This window comes from Lissotriton vulgaris, chromosome 11 (genome assembly GCF_964263255.1).
Source record: "Lissotriton vulgaris chromosome 11, aLisVul1.2, whole genome shotgun sequence".
Classification (NCBI taxonomy): Eukaryota; Metazoa; Chordata; class Amphibia; order Caudata; family Salamandridae; genus Lissotriton; species Lissotriton vulgaris.
The window spans coordinates 585721026-585734843 of record NC_141699.1 but is presented as its reverse complement, the minus strand read 5'-3'; the positions used below and the strand labels follow the sequence as shown (position 1 = coordinate 585734843).

The 13818-nt window shown below is 43.2% G+C and overlaps 1 protein-coding gene across 1 annotated transcript in view; it reads left to right on the top strand.

Moving 5' to 3' along the window:
• The window catches only part of LOC147683172 (kazal-type serine protease inhibitor domain-containing protein 1-like), a 268775-nt gene that overhangs the window by 100409 nt on the left and 154548 nt on the right, over positions 1–13818 (top strand). The gene's annotated exons all lie outside the window — the stretch shown is intronic.

The following is a 13818-nucleotide window of genomic DNA, read 5'->3' as shown; positions in this document are numbered from 1 at the left end:
TACAAAACGCTGCAGCAAGATTAGTGCTAAAAACATCGAGAAAGTCCTCGGCATCGGCAGCACTAGATACTCTCCACTGGCTTCCCATTCAAAAGAGAATACTATTCAAACTACTGATAATTTCCTTCAGGGCATTCCACAAAACAGGTCCAACTTACCTGTACAACAAATTCAACCGCTACCACCCCGGACGTCACCTAAGATCTGCCACGGCCAACCTAATGATCATCCCAAAGTTCCGACTGTCCACAAGAGGGGGAAAGTCTCTGACGGTCAAAGGATCAAGAGCATGGAACAAACTCCCTCCTCAAATCCGGGAAATCTCATGCGAAAGTAGATTCAGGAAAGCCATCAAAACCTGGATCTACAATCAAACAGCCACTACCTGCAAAGCCCTGGTCTAACTCTGAATCGTCTCTAGGGGTTATTATATCTCTTTCCCCTTCTTTGATTCACACAAATCACATCTAGCGCCAAGATGCTCCTCGGAGCGATAGAGCGCTATATAAAACCCGAATCAAATCATATCAAAGGGGATTGTTAGACCCGGGATCCCTGGCTGGCTGAGGTAGTTACCTTAGGACAAGTAGGGACCCGCATTCCATCATCATGGAAAGGAAGGTCACCTTATTAGAGAGCCCTGCTCACCCCCTCTGTAGCTTGGCACGAGCAGCCAGGCTTATCTTCAAGGCAAATGTGTAAAGTATTTGCAACCACGCTCACAATAATCCAATGATGACACCACATATAGACTCCACACAAGTTTTATAAAACAAGTTTAAACTTTATGTAAATATTTTTACGATAAGACCACACAATATAAAACCAACATTTCAGGTTGTGTCATATTTCTTCTGGCTGGTTGTTAGGCCAGCCAGCCCTTGTAAGTTCTGTTGATGTCAATGAGCACTTCCAAACATTCTCCTGTATTCCTAATCACAGTGCAGAGTAGAAATATTGCCGCAAAAATATTGTGGGACAGAAATATCGCCGCAAAAATATTGTGGGGAAGAAATATAGACAACAAAAATATCGTTGACAAGAATATCAACTGATAGGTAAGTAATATCGATTATATCAATATCTTTGTAATAAATATTGTTTACAAATATATAGTTTACAAAAATATTGATTTATTAATCATTTAAAGAATTTTAGTGTTTTTAATGAGAATTGTTTGTTATTTTGCTGTATGTTTTAGAGTTTTACTAGTTATACATTTATTTTAAGTTTAATACTGCGTTTTTAGTTCCATAGTGGGTTGTGGGTTTATAGGGGAGTAAGGTGGGAAGTAATTTAATTTTATAAAATGGATTGAATAATTAATGTGTTAATTGATTAATTAATAATAGTTTAATAATTAGTTAATTCATTTCAATTAGTCAATTAATAAATATTTAGGTTAATTGTTCAATTAATTTTAAGTGTGTGTTGTGGTGTTTATATGTGTTAATTGTGTGAAGGGTGGTAAGTAATGATTTTTTATTGATTAATTACCAAATACTTTAAAAATAATTACCATTAATTATTTAGTAATTATTAATTGTAAGTGTGTAATTAATTTTAGGTGTGTGGTTTGGTGTTTATGTGTGTAAATGGTGTGAAAGGTGGTAAGTAGCTAATTTGTTATTGATTAATAAATAAATATACATTAATTTTCATTAATTAATTAGTAATTATTCAATTTAATTGTGTAATTAATTGTAGGTATGTGTTGTGGATTTCTTAGTGTTAAATAATGTGTAATCTTTTATTATCTTTGTTATTAATAATATATATACATTTATAAATTAATGATGTTAAGATTGGAAATTGAATTTAATAAAAATGTTGATGGTTTTATTTTTTATTGTTTTGGGATCCAGGGTTTTCCCTACTGTTGCACTCACTGGAGTGGGAATAGTAATGTTTACCCCTTTGTTATCTAACGCTTTCCCTACTATTGCACTCACTGGAGTGGGGATAGTAATTTTTACCCCTATGCTATCCAACGCTTTCCCTTCTGTTGCACTCATTGGAGTGAGAATAGTAATTTTTACCCCTCCGCTATCCAGCTCTTTCCCTACTGTTGCACTCACTGGAGTGGAAATAGTAATTTTTACCTCTACGCTATCCAGCACTGTCCCTACTGTTGCACTCATTGGAGTGGGAAAAGTAATTTTTACCCCTAGGCTATCCAGCGCTTTCCCTACTGTTGCACTGACTGGAGTGGGAATAGTAAATTTTACCCCTCTGCTATCCAGCGCTTTCACTACTGTTGTATTCATTGGAGTGGGAATAATCATTTTTACCCCTATACTATCCAGCGCTTTCCCTACTGTTGCACTCATTGGAGTGAGAATAGTAATTTTTACCCCTACGCTATCTAGCGCTTTACCTACTGTTGCACTCACTAGAGTGGGAATAGTAAGTTTTACCCCTTCGCTATCCAACGTTTTAACTACTAATGTTTTAATTTTGTTATTAAATGAATGTATTATTTTTTTAAATAGTTTAATGTGTTAATGAAATATATAGAATATTCTATTTAAAATGATTTATATATGTGTTTATTTTATTTTTATATAATTAAAAACGTTTATAAATTAAATAAAGATAATAGTTAATAAAATGTATTTAAGTAAATATATGTATATGTACTCTTTTTTGTGTTTATGTTTATTAAATTAGGTGTATTTGTTATAGTTAGTTAAAGTATATATTAAATAAAAACATGTTTGTTAATAATATTGATAATATTTAATTAATTTACTTTAGGTTGTTATTTTTTAAAGTCAATATTTTTTACATCTATATTTTTTTACATCAATATTTTTGAATCGATATTACTGTACTTACCTGTTTAAGTATAGGGATTCGATATTTTAATAATCAATATTTTTTTATCTATATTTTTGTAATCGATATTTAAACATGGAACCCCTAATCACATGTTGTACAATGCTAGAATCAGATACTTTTGCAATTTAAAAATACTGTAATGCATAACGTAGCAATCAGCCACTCTGCAATGGAAAGAATGCGATGCGAAACGCAACAAACAGGCACTTTGCAAGTTAAACAATGCAATGCATAATCCAACCACCAGATATGCCATCCTGCAATAATAAGGCAATGCGTATACACTAATCAGGTATTCGTTATGCAGGAATAATGTAATGCACAATACGCTAATCAGGTAGTTCATTCTTTAGAAACAAGGCAATGCTTCATGCAACAATCAAGTAGTTCGCTATACAGAAATTCTGCAATGTGTAATACGTCAGTCAGGTACTCCGCTCTCATGAATGCAATACTACGTAGTACACTCAGGCCCGATCACCAGGCCTTAAGCGGTCTCTACGCCTCCTCCTCTGACCTTCCGTCAGCCTCTCACAGTTGCCCCCAACATAGGGCCTGATTCTTATGTGGGTTGGAAAGCTTCCCGATCGAATCGGTTTGGAAATGGTTTCCAACCCACTTGGACGGGAGAGTCCGACTTACAGAGTACGATGCATCCGGATGTTTCCAGATACGATTTGGTTGGACTCCCATTGACTTCAATGGGAGCATATGCTCCTAACCACATCATAATTGGGCCTGGGTCGGGAAGACACGTTACCGATCCGATTTGGAAGGTTCCTAATTGCATCAGAATCAGGCCCTAGGTGGGAATGCTTTCCTAACCGCATCAGAATCAGGCCCATAGTATGATGTAATTCTAAAAGTGCAGCTTCGCACTCCAGCCCCTGTACCGCCACTCCTTTTGGCAATACGGGCCGCAACACAAGTCGAAGCAGAGGTTTGCGCTGCCAACATGAGAGAGAGGCCAAGAGCGTCTCCCTCCGAGCCTGCTCCCCACCCCCGGAGTCGACACGCGTAAAGCTGCACGAAGATCACACGTGTAGCGTCGCTGAGACTCCCTTTACTCCGGTGCACACAATAACACGGCGAATCTTCACTAAAGCCACCTTAATGCTGTTTGTTTGGCTGTTTTTTTCCCATTGGCGGGCAATAGTAAATGGACACGGCGGCAGCAGGGAGGACTGATTCGAGATAAAAGGCTCACAAATACGGAGAGGTCAGCCCTCCATGACTCCAAGGAAGCAAGAAGCAGCTTTTTTGAATTCATCAAAACTACTGCCAACCCGCAATTTGAAATTGAAGGGGCATTCATTTACTATTGCCCGCCAATAGGAAAAAAACAGCCAAACAAACAGCATTAAGGTGGCTCCCCGTGTCCATTGTGAATGACCCTGAGTCAAATTAAGAAACAACAGACCAATTTGTAAAGCAGCATTGAAACCTGCATGACATCTTGAGGATTGTTATTCAAGGTGCCTAAAGACTCCATCAAGATTTGAAACAATTGCACAAAGTCAATTTGTCCTGAAGAAGGTGACTCCATTTCAAATCACCGAAACGCCGCGTCAACTGTTTTTGACTTCTTTGTATTATCACTTGATTGATTTTTTTAATGTTTATATACATTAGAGTATTTTTAACATATTTTAGATTGTAACCATAAAGGGAGGTACCTAATAAATTTTGTTATATATATTTTTAACATACTTCTAATTTTTATTCATGAGTTTCCCTGTTCTGTATATTAATCGATGATCTTTTTCTGAGTTGATTCTGCACACACAAACCCATGTATTTATGTGGTCTATCCCTCTTGTATACCTTGTTTTATTAATCATCTTGGGATTTTTCCCACACAAAAGCACAGGGTTTAACTTTATGCACTGTCCACTGCCCTCCCTGTGAAAAATACCAGGGGAACCTTCCAAACACTTTTTGAGTCCTACTCCTGTAGACATTCCTTGTGTTTGACACAAGTCATTGGTTACTCTCTCTGCTTAGAAGTGGCTGTGTGATATTCAATAGCCGTCTTTACTTCTATTACTAATTCTTCAGCTTGGTGAATGTCATTTATTATTGACTATACAATCTAACTACAATTAGTCTCTCCAGCATTATGATCAAAGGGATCTGCCCAAACAGGCTCTTGTCATGTCAGGAGTTCAGACCTGTGTGATTGTGTATACCGGGCTCACAACAAAATTGACAGTGATGATTCAGAATATTCCAAATAAAACCATTCAAGTGATATCTAGCTAAAGTCTGATGTGATTTATGTGACAAGCAAAACAAAATGAGTACGTGTTGCTTGACTGCAACCCAGTTCAGTGTCCAGACACTTTATACTTGACAGCACTTACTATGCACCAATTAGACCATGGGCCTGATTATGAGTCTGGCGATCCACGGAACACCAGACTCATGGTGCTCCGACTACCCAATTACAAGTTAGGCGGTCGGCCCTCCTTTGCACTGCTGCAACCGTCAGGGATCATAGATCCCTGGCGATGGCGCAGTGGTCTTGAGGCCCCAACACGCTTGGCAGGACTGCCATGGTCCCGCCAAGCATATTATGAGTTTCTTCTCCAACACGGTTTTCATGATCGTTCCTCCTTTATGAAAACAGGGCCTCCTGTTGCCTCCGGGCCATTGGGTGCATGCAAGTTGTGCCCCACTGTGTGCAGGCACCCCAGTAACTGCACACATAGACTGCACCAGTCCATGCCGTGCAGGTACTGGCTTTGGCGTTTCCATTGTGGTGCCTATTTTATTACGAGTTTCTTCTCCAACACGGTTTTCATGGTGGTTCCTCCTTTATGAAAACTGGGCCCCCTATTGCCTCTGGAACTGGGGGGGATGCATGTTGTGCCCCCCTGAGTGCAGGCACCCCAGTAACTGCACGCATGGACTGCACAAGTCCATGCCGTGCAGGTACTGCCTTTGCCGTTTCCATTGTGGTGCCTATTTCATAGCCACCGCCGCGGAAATGCCAAAGAACTGCCCGCCAATGACTGAAAAAGTAATAATCTGGCGGGCAGTGTGCAGACAGATTTGGTGGTCCTGGTTCAGGACAGTGGCGTGGTGACCTGCTCCAGGAATGCCTTCCTTGTAATCAGGCCTTGTGAGTGTATCAGTCAATTATTCTAGAAGTTAATTAGACAATTTTGTTCTGCTTCTGGCTAAATATTGTTTTTGTAGTGAATGTGGAAGTAAACTTTTAAAGCCTTGCGATCCAACTGCTTGCTTGACCATGGCCAAACCAATTAAACACTCAATAAACGTTAGTACTTTTAAATGTGCTCTTTTTAAAAAAAATGGAATACATATTTTTCATGGCGTATTAATATTGGTTTTTATTCTGTGGATTTTAAATAGATTCTGAAGACTAACATTTGATTGTATTTGATTCTTTACTGTGCAATAAAAAAAAATGCAACACCATCTTCCCTCTCCTCTAGGGTTAAAGCAGACAAAGAGAATGCTTTGGGTTTATCTGACTGGAAATTCTCCAGGAAGATGCACTTTGGGGTGTAAATTCCTCTGCTCTCCTGAGGGAGGAGCTGAGCTTCTACAGATGAACATGCATAGGTTTTGAATAGTTAAAACATGTCCGCTTTTAAATCACTCTAGAAAGCAGAAGTTATAATAATTTCCAACACATTATAAAGCAGTATGTACACTGACAAATTGCATGCGTGGCATTTATTCAAATAAGCCTTTAAAAGTAATACCTTTCCGATACTGTCAAATAATATATCTGAATGTACCTTTCTGGGAGTGAAAGAGCAAAAGTGTCAGTGTCCGTGGTTAAACTTCACAATTTAAGTTTTATAAAACATCACATGCGGGATACATCATTTAACGCTACACTTGAAGAAGGTCCTTTAGAATTTACTTTCATTATGCAGTTAAGGAATGACCCAAAAACAGAGGCTGACCATGACACTGAAGAGGAATCAGGAGGTGGGAATGGATCCTACTAGTCTGCTGACAATAGTGCTCAGTTAACAGTGGAACCTATTATGTGGAGTGACTGGACCTTTCCCCATGTATGTTAATTTTCAAAAACTCTAAGGGCAGAGGAAGGGACATCCAACTCTCTAACCCCAGTAACATCAGAGAGTTGTCTACTTGTCACAAAAATCCAGAGGTAGCCACTGCTATCACTGACTAATCCATATTGAAGGTCCTGGGCCCGATTCACAAAAGTAATCTGAGCCAAAATCCTAACTTTACGACTTTCGGTGTTCACAAAGGGCATTTAGGAGTAGTACAGTTAGGATTTTGTCTCACTTTACGACTTTCGGTATTCACAAAGGGCATTTAGGAGTAGTATAGTTAGGATTTTGTCTCAGTTAAACTTACGTTTTGGTCTTAAGTTTAACTTAAGACCAACACTTAAACCGAAGACCAAAACTTTGGCTCAGTTAAATCTAAGATTTGGTCTTAAGATGAACTTAAGACCAAAACTTAAGTTTAACTGAGACAAAATTCTAACTTTAGTACTCCTAAATGCGCTTTGTGAATACAAAAAGTGGTAAAGTTAGGATTTTGTCTCATTACTTTTGTGAACCTGGCCCACTGTCTTTATCTCTTTGGGGAACGGATGCAGCGTCACATTCGTTTTCTAAGGAATGCATACTTAAATTAGTCATGTGAGTGTATGAGGTATCTTTTTACACAACTGGGCACCAAGTTTGTAAAATTGAGTTCTAAAAGAACATGGGCAATCTGTGACAGCATGATTCTAGGTAAAGATTCATGAAGGACATTTCTAAGTTTGGGGGCTTTATATCTAATTAATTAGGCAGAGACTTCTGTGAGTAAAGTCTTGAACTACAGAGGTTTTGGCAAGTGAGAGAGTAGGAGGTGTTGTACACACTATATGTAGGGATGCCACCTGGTCAGTTTTATACCGGCAATACCCCTATTTTTATGTTCCTGCCGTTACAAAAATTAAGAAATCAGCTAAATTCAGTGGGCCTCATTTATGAAAAGTGACGCATCGCTGCGTGAAAACAGCGATGCGTCACTTTTCACTGCGCACTCCTTGCGACACCAATGATGCGTCATATTTAATGCATGACGCATCATGTCGCAATGACTTACAGATACGTCAGTATTTCTGACGCATCTGTAAGCGCAAAAGTGACGCATTGCTGGAGTGTGTCACAAAAGTGACGCAACTCCAGCAATGCGTCCTTTCACATGGGGAAAGCCCCATGTGAAAGGGCTTGCGTCAGTCTTATGCCTGCTGTGAGGCAGGCGCAAGATTTTGACGCAACAGCATCCTAAAAGTGACGCAGTGAAATCTCATAGATTTCACTGCGTCACTATTACGAGGCTTTTTGTGGGGGAACGCCCCCTCTGCATACATTATACCTGACGCAGGTATAATGTGGCGCAGGGGTTTAAAAAGTGACGCATCTACCTAGATGCGTCACTTTTTAAATATGGTGCAACAAGGCGCATTTTGTACGCCGCTGGTGCGTCACAAAAAGTGACGCACCGGTGGCGCAAAACTGACGCAGGCCTCATAAATAAGGGCCAGTATTTTTTCCACTTATTAGATGTTGAAAGGACCACTAACGGCACTTCGGAGGCGTGAATCACTGTCCTGCAGAGGGCGCTGTTGAGACGCAGTCGAGACGATTCAGATTCGAAGCGAGGAGCGCGCTGAGAGGAGTGGAGAGAGCAGCGTACACCGCCACCGATACCGACACCAAGGCACACCGCAGCGCGGGGGTCCCGGCGGACACAGCCGGCAATTATTCCCCCCTCCTCCCTCCCTCGTGAGATACAGCCTGATAACGGTAACGAACAAGCCGCGACCAGTGACCAGCGAGGAGTCAGAGGTGTGAACAAGCTGCTACCTGCGAGGAGCCGCGAGGAGGGAGCAGCTATGCCGAGAGAGTGGAGAGAGGTGAGGCGGGGGTCACGAGGGGGCAGTCTGAACACCAGCACCCTGAACATTCATCTCTACCCCTACTGAATCAACCTCCAACGGCCCCTCCAACATACCTGAACGCCAGATGTTAGCGCCGCCGCAGCTGGCGGTGGAGCGCTCCCTGTGAACTCCGCCGTCTCCCGCGGCCGGGCCTTACAATCCTCTTAAAGGAGCCGCAAACTTCCTTCAACGTGCAAAACCCCCAGGCACGACTGAGTGTGGCGGAGAGCCGCAGAGAGCTACGAGTCACCTTACAGCGTGGTGGAGAGCTGCAACTTGTCCCATAGAGCGGCGGAGATCCGCCCCACAGCACATCTGACACGCCTGAGCACCCAGGTGCGGCAGGAGCCACGAGTTCGCCTCCAGCGCCGTGGGAGGAGTGAGCTGAGGAGCAACAGGAGCGCGAAATCAAGCAGCAACAGGAGCACTGGACACAACAAGCGAACCCGAACTGGACCCCTACTCCTTGTGAGCCCACGACTCAAGGCCACATAAAGCCTCCTCCACCATCGTAGGCTCAACCAACCACCAACCAAGCTGCATCTACAATAAGATGTCAACACGGATCCCAGTTACAAGATCAAAATCAGCCGCAGAGGCCCACAGCGGCGAAGCTCCAGTAGGACCTACAATGAACAGTCCAAGTACACATCGTACAAATACCCCAAATCCAGGCACCCTCCCCGGGTCCTCCAAGGTATCGAACAATCAAAAATCCACCAACTCAGGTCTCATAACCAACTACCTGCTTCCGAGGTCTCTAAACAACCTATCAGTAAACAACAGGACAGACCACTCAGGAAACAGCCCAAGTGTCTGGGACGATTCTTCTCCTTCTCCAACAATTACTCAGGGCCCCCGCCAAATGGAGACCAATAGCCAATCACTCTTTCATCACATTACCAACAGTCCCACTACACTACGGTCGGGCCCCGACTTGGTTTTTCACACCACCACAGGATCTGCCCCAGGAGTCCCGCATCAATTACTTGACACTGATAACTCCAAACCAGCTTCAAGTGGGGACACCAGAACTACAACAACTGAGGCATTAATACATCAACCCCATTCACCTATTAAGCAAGCCTCTTCACCGAATGTAGTTACATGTTCCCCGGCTGCTTCAAAAAAACAAGACCCGGGAGAACTTTCAGCCTCCTTTTTACAGCAACTCGAAATCAAAATCGAGCAAACCTTGGAGTCCACCCCACAGCTGCACAGACTATCTAGTGGGACAAATTACCAACACCACACCCCTGAAAACACAGAGAACTCCAGCTTCATGGGCGCCCTAGAATCACCAAAAATCACCAATCCACAATATCTGACGGCTAAAGCCTTACTCTTGCAATCCTCTAAGATGGAGCTACAAATGAACCTGCTACCGACAATAGCAACACGCCTATTTGAGCTGAAAGGAAAAATGGACTATATCGCAAATCAGATTTCCAACTCACAAACTACCTGCTCATGTCATGCACGGCTATTGTGGACCAATGGGTAAATCTACCTGCCGTTCTGACCACCTTAGCTGACTCAGTTCATTCTTCAAGATTCCCTACTGGACCTTCCTCGTCATCGGCTTCAAATAACTCATATAAGGAATCAACTAACAACTTAGTCAACCGATCCACAGATCTCACCGCCAGTCCAACAAAAAATCCGCAGCTGATCCAACTTGCCGTTCCTAGCCCAACACTCTCAACGCAGACTACACCTACTGCATCACATCCATCGAATAGCTGCCAAATAATAGAAGAACTTGAAGTAGCCTTAGCACTCAACCAAAAGGCAGCCCCACTTTCTAGGAAAGCAAAGAAAAAGCTAAAGAAAGCACAAAAGAGGGAAAAATATAAAAACAGAGTAGCATCTTTTACCACCCGCACGCATACAACTAACCCAGTCACCAGCTTAGCTAAACTGTACCCAATCTTCATGAAAAAAACATTAAGTAAGAAAGACGAAGAAGCGGCACCAATTAACTTACAACCAAAATCAATAAAGATCAAGAACCTTGCTGAAGATCCAACTAGAGAGGCGCCTCCTCTCACCGCCTCCCTGATTCGCTCCCACAACAAATCAAAAGGCGAGGTCTGCTCCACGCCTACTGGCCCTGAACCTGTAGTAGTCTTAGGGGCAGGGAAATGCCCTTCTCCCGGACCACCAACATCAACTACTCTCCTAAGGCCTCATCCGGAGGTCATTGAGCAACCACCCTCCACTATCACATATAATACAAATATGGAGAACCAACAGACGGCAACATCCCCTCTCGGACCCACGGCTATCAGTACTCTCTCAATACACAGACCAACACCTGTGCCTGACAGCCAAGCTACATCGGGCATCCTAAGGATCAGCAGACACCTAAAACCAGAAGAGGTGACTGCCGTACTCACTTCAAGATACCACGCTAAAGGCAACTACGACTTCTTGAACAGAGGAAACATTTTGCGTCTGTTTAACCACATCCCATCTCTGAACCATATACGATCTGCTGACATCGCCTGGGTGAAATTTTTAAGTCTGCCAGGCGATTCCCACGACGAGTCAACAGTGGTGGGGCTAAATTAACAGATACACCTGACAGCAATGCTACGCGAAGCAAATCACCTTGCAGACTGGGGCATAGACATCAGGCCCCAACCTCAAGATAGATACCCTCATGTCCTAGCTGAAAATTCCCAAAACACTTATTCCATTCTAAAGTGTGGAGAAGACCCGGGCCCCGGACACCATCTGGCCAATTTTCCTCATCAACAAGAACATTTGAGGATCATTTGCTCCAGTAACCAGAGAAGGGTCCTCTCTAGCTCTCAGGTCATCAACTACCAATTAGGACACCAGATCAAAAACGGTCGACAGTCAGCTTAACAACATCTTTGACTGCTTCAAAGACAAAACAGATTACACTTGGAACAATGAAACTAACGGCCTTACAATCATATCCTGGAACGTGGCCGGGCTCCAGAAAATGATTAAGAACACCCCGGCTGTAGAGTACCTTCAAAGTGGCGACCTAATCTGCCTTCATGAAACATGGGCAACCACCACCACTGCCTTTCCCGGATACTACGAATTCCATGTCCCAGCCACGAGACAGAACATCTTTGGGCGGCCAATGGGCGGACTCTCGGTTTACATCAAGCACTCTTGCAGACTAGAAGCAACTATGATAGGATCTGATTCATCTGGAACACAAGTAGTATGCATTAACGGACTAAAAAACTACAACAATCCGCTCCGTTTGCTTCTCTTCAACTGCTATGTCAATCCAGCACTGCACCCGAGAAACCAAGCTCTGAACGCCCTGGCCGCCACAATCTGAGATTTTCACATTAAATACCCCAACCACAACCCTCTCATCGCCGGGGACTTTAAAAACAGATTGCTTGATAAATCAGCAAATGAAAACAATCCCGCCAAAGAGGTTGCGCTCATACAAGCTAGTTTTAAAGTCAGCTCCATATCATCTGCTTTCAACCTAAGAAAAGCAAATGACTACACAAGGGCACCCCCTCCAACTTATAGAAACATCTCCACTATTGACTATCTGTTCATCGGAAACACGCTTGCCCACCACCTAACTGATTTTAACATCGATCATTGAATCGAGAGCGACCATAGGCCTTTAAGAGCTTCCTTTAGTCTTTCCCTCACTGCATCCTGCAGATTCACACCAATTGGTGCACCCACAGGCGAGGAAAACAAGCAATTTTCACGCAGGATTAAATGGTCCATCAACTTAGACTCAAAACTGTCTGATTGGGTAACGAAAAAGGCTCAACTAAAAAGCGTTATCGGCCCAGAAGACATTTTAAATCACTGGCCCACTCTTCTGAGCGACTTGCATCAGGCTCTGGGGGGCTCATCCGCCGTTCAAAAAAAATGGATGACAAAGGCTCTCAACCAACCCTCTAATGAGGAAACATCTGAAAACACACAAAAGAGGCAAACGGCCTAAATATTAGGATAAAAGCAGAGAGAGCTGCCCAGCAAACCACAAAAGGGCTATACAGAGCAGCTCGCAAGAAACGCGCATGGGCCCAACGGAACAAACGTATAGAGGACCCCTGGAAAAAAATGTTCTTCCTCTTAAAGGAAAGAAATCTGGCCCAATTCTGGAGGTATATCAACTAGCTCAGTAACAACGGCCACACTGGAGAAAACGGAGTTCCTGAAAATGTATGGGTGGAGCACATTAATCAACTTTATAATGGCGGGGTATGGGAGCGCTCATCCACCCCTACGCCTCTAGCCCCACTCAACGGAAATACCCCGGGTCTGGCCTTACCTGAAAATGCAGTAAGTAAGATCATCAGCCGCATGAAGAACGATGGAGCACCAGGGCCAAATGGAATGCCTACAGCAGTCTTCAAAAAATTGCGGAAGTTTTGGGTAGAACTCCTTTCACCCCTTTTTGCACATGCTTTTCTCACAGCCAAAATTCCACCTTCCTGGCAGGGCTCAATTCTACGCCCAATCCACAAAAAGGGCAACTTCTCAAATCCGTCCAATTATAGACTAATAGCCTTGCTGGACATTGAAGCCAAAGCATACGCCCGGGTTTTACTGGTGGAACTAGAAAGCTGGGCCAGCGAAAATAATATCCTGCTTCACTCCAAGTCAGGCTTTAGAGCAGGCTGCTCCACGATGGACAACATAATAGCACTGTCCTACTTGTCGCAGAAAGCTACCTTGGCTGATCAGCTACCTTTATTCTGCTGCTTCGTGGACTACAGCGCAGCCTTCGACAGAGTCAACCGAGGGACGCTGTGGAACAAACTAAATTCCTGGGGAATACCACCTCCTCTTCTCTCAGCCTTAATATCCTTGCACCACAAAACCTGGGTTAGGATTAAAACTAGCGCACAAACATTATCCCCAAAAATTGCAACTGAAAACGACCTAAAACAAGGCTGTGTACTTGCTCCGCTACTATTCAACCTCTACACCGCAGATCTACTAAAGGAACTGGCAGACGCAGCCCTGGCTGCCCCAAAACTGGGCGGGCTGCGCCTACAGAC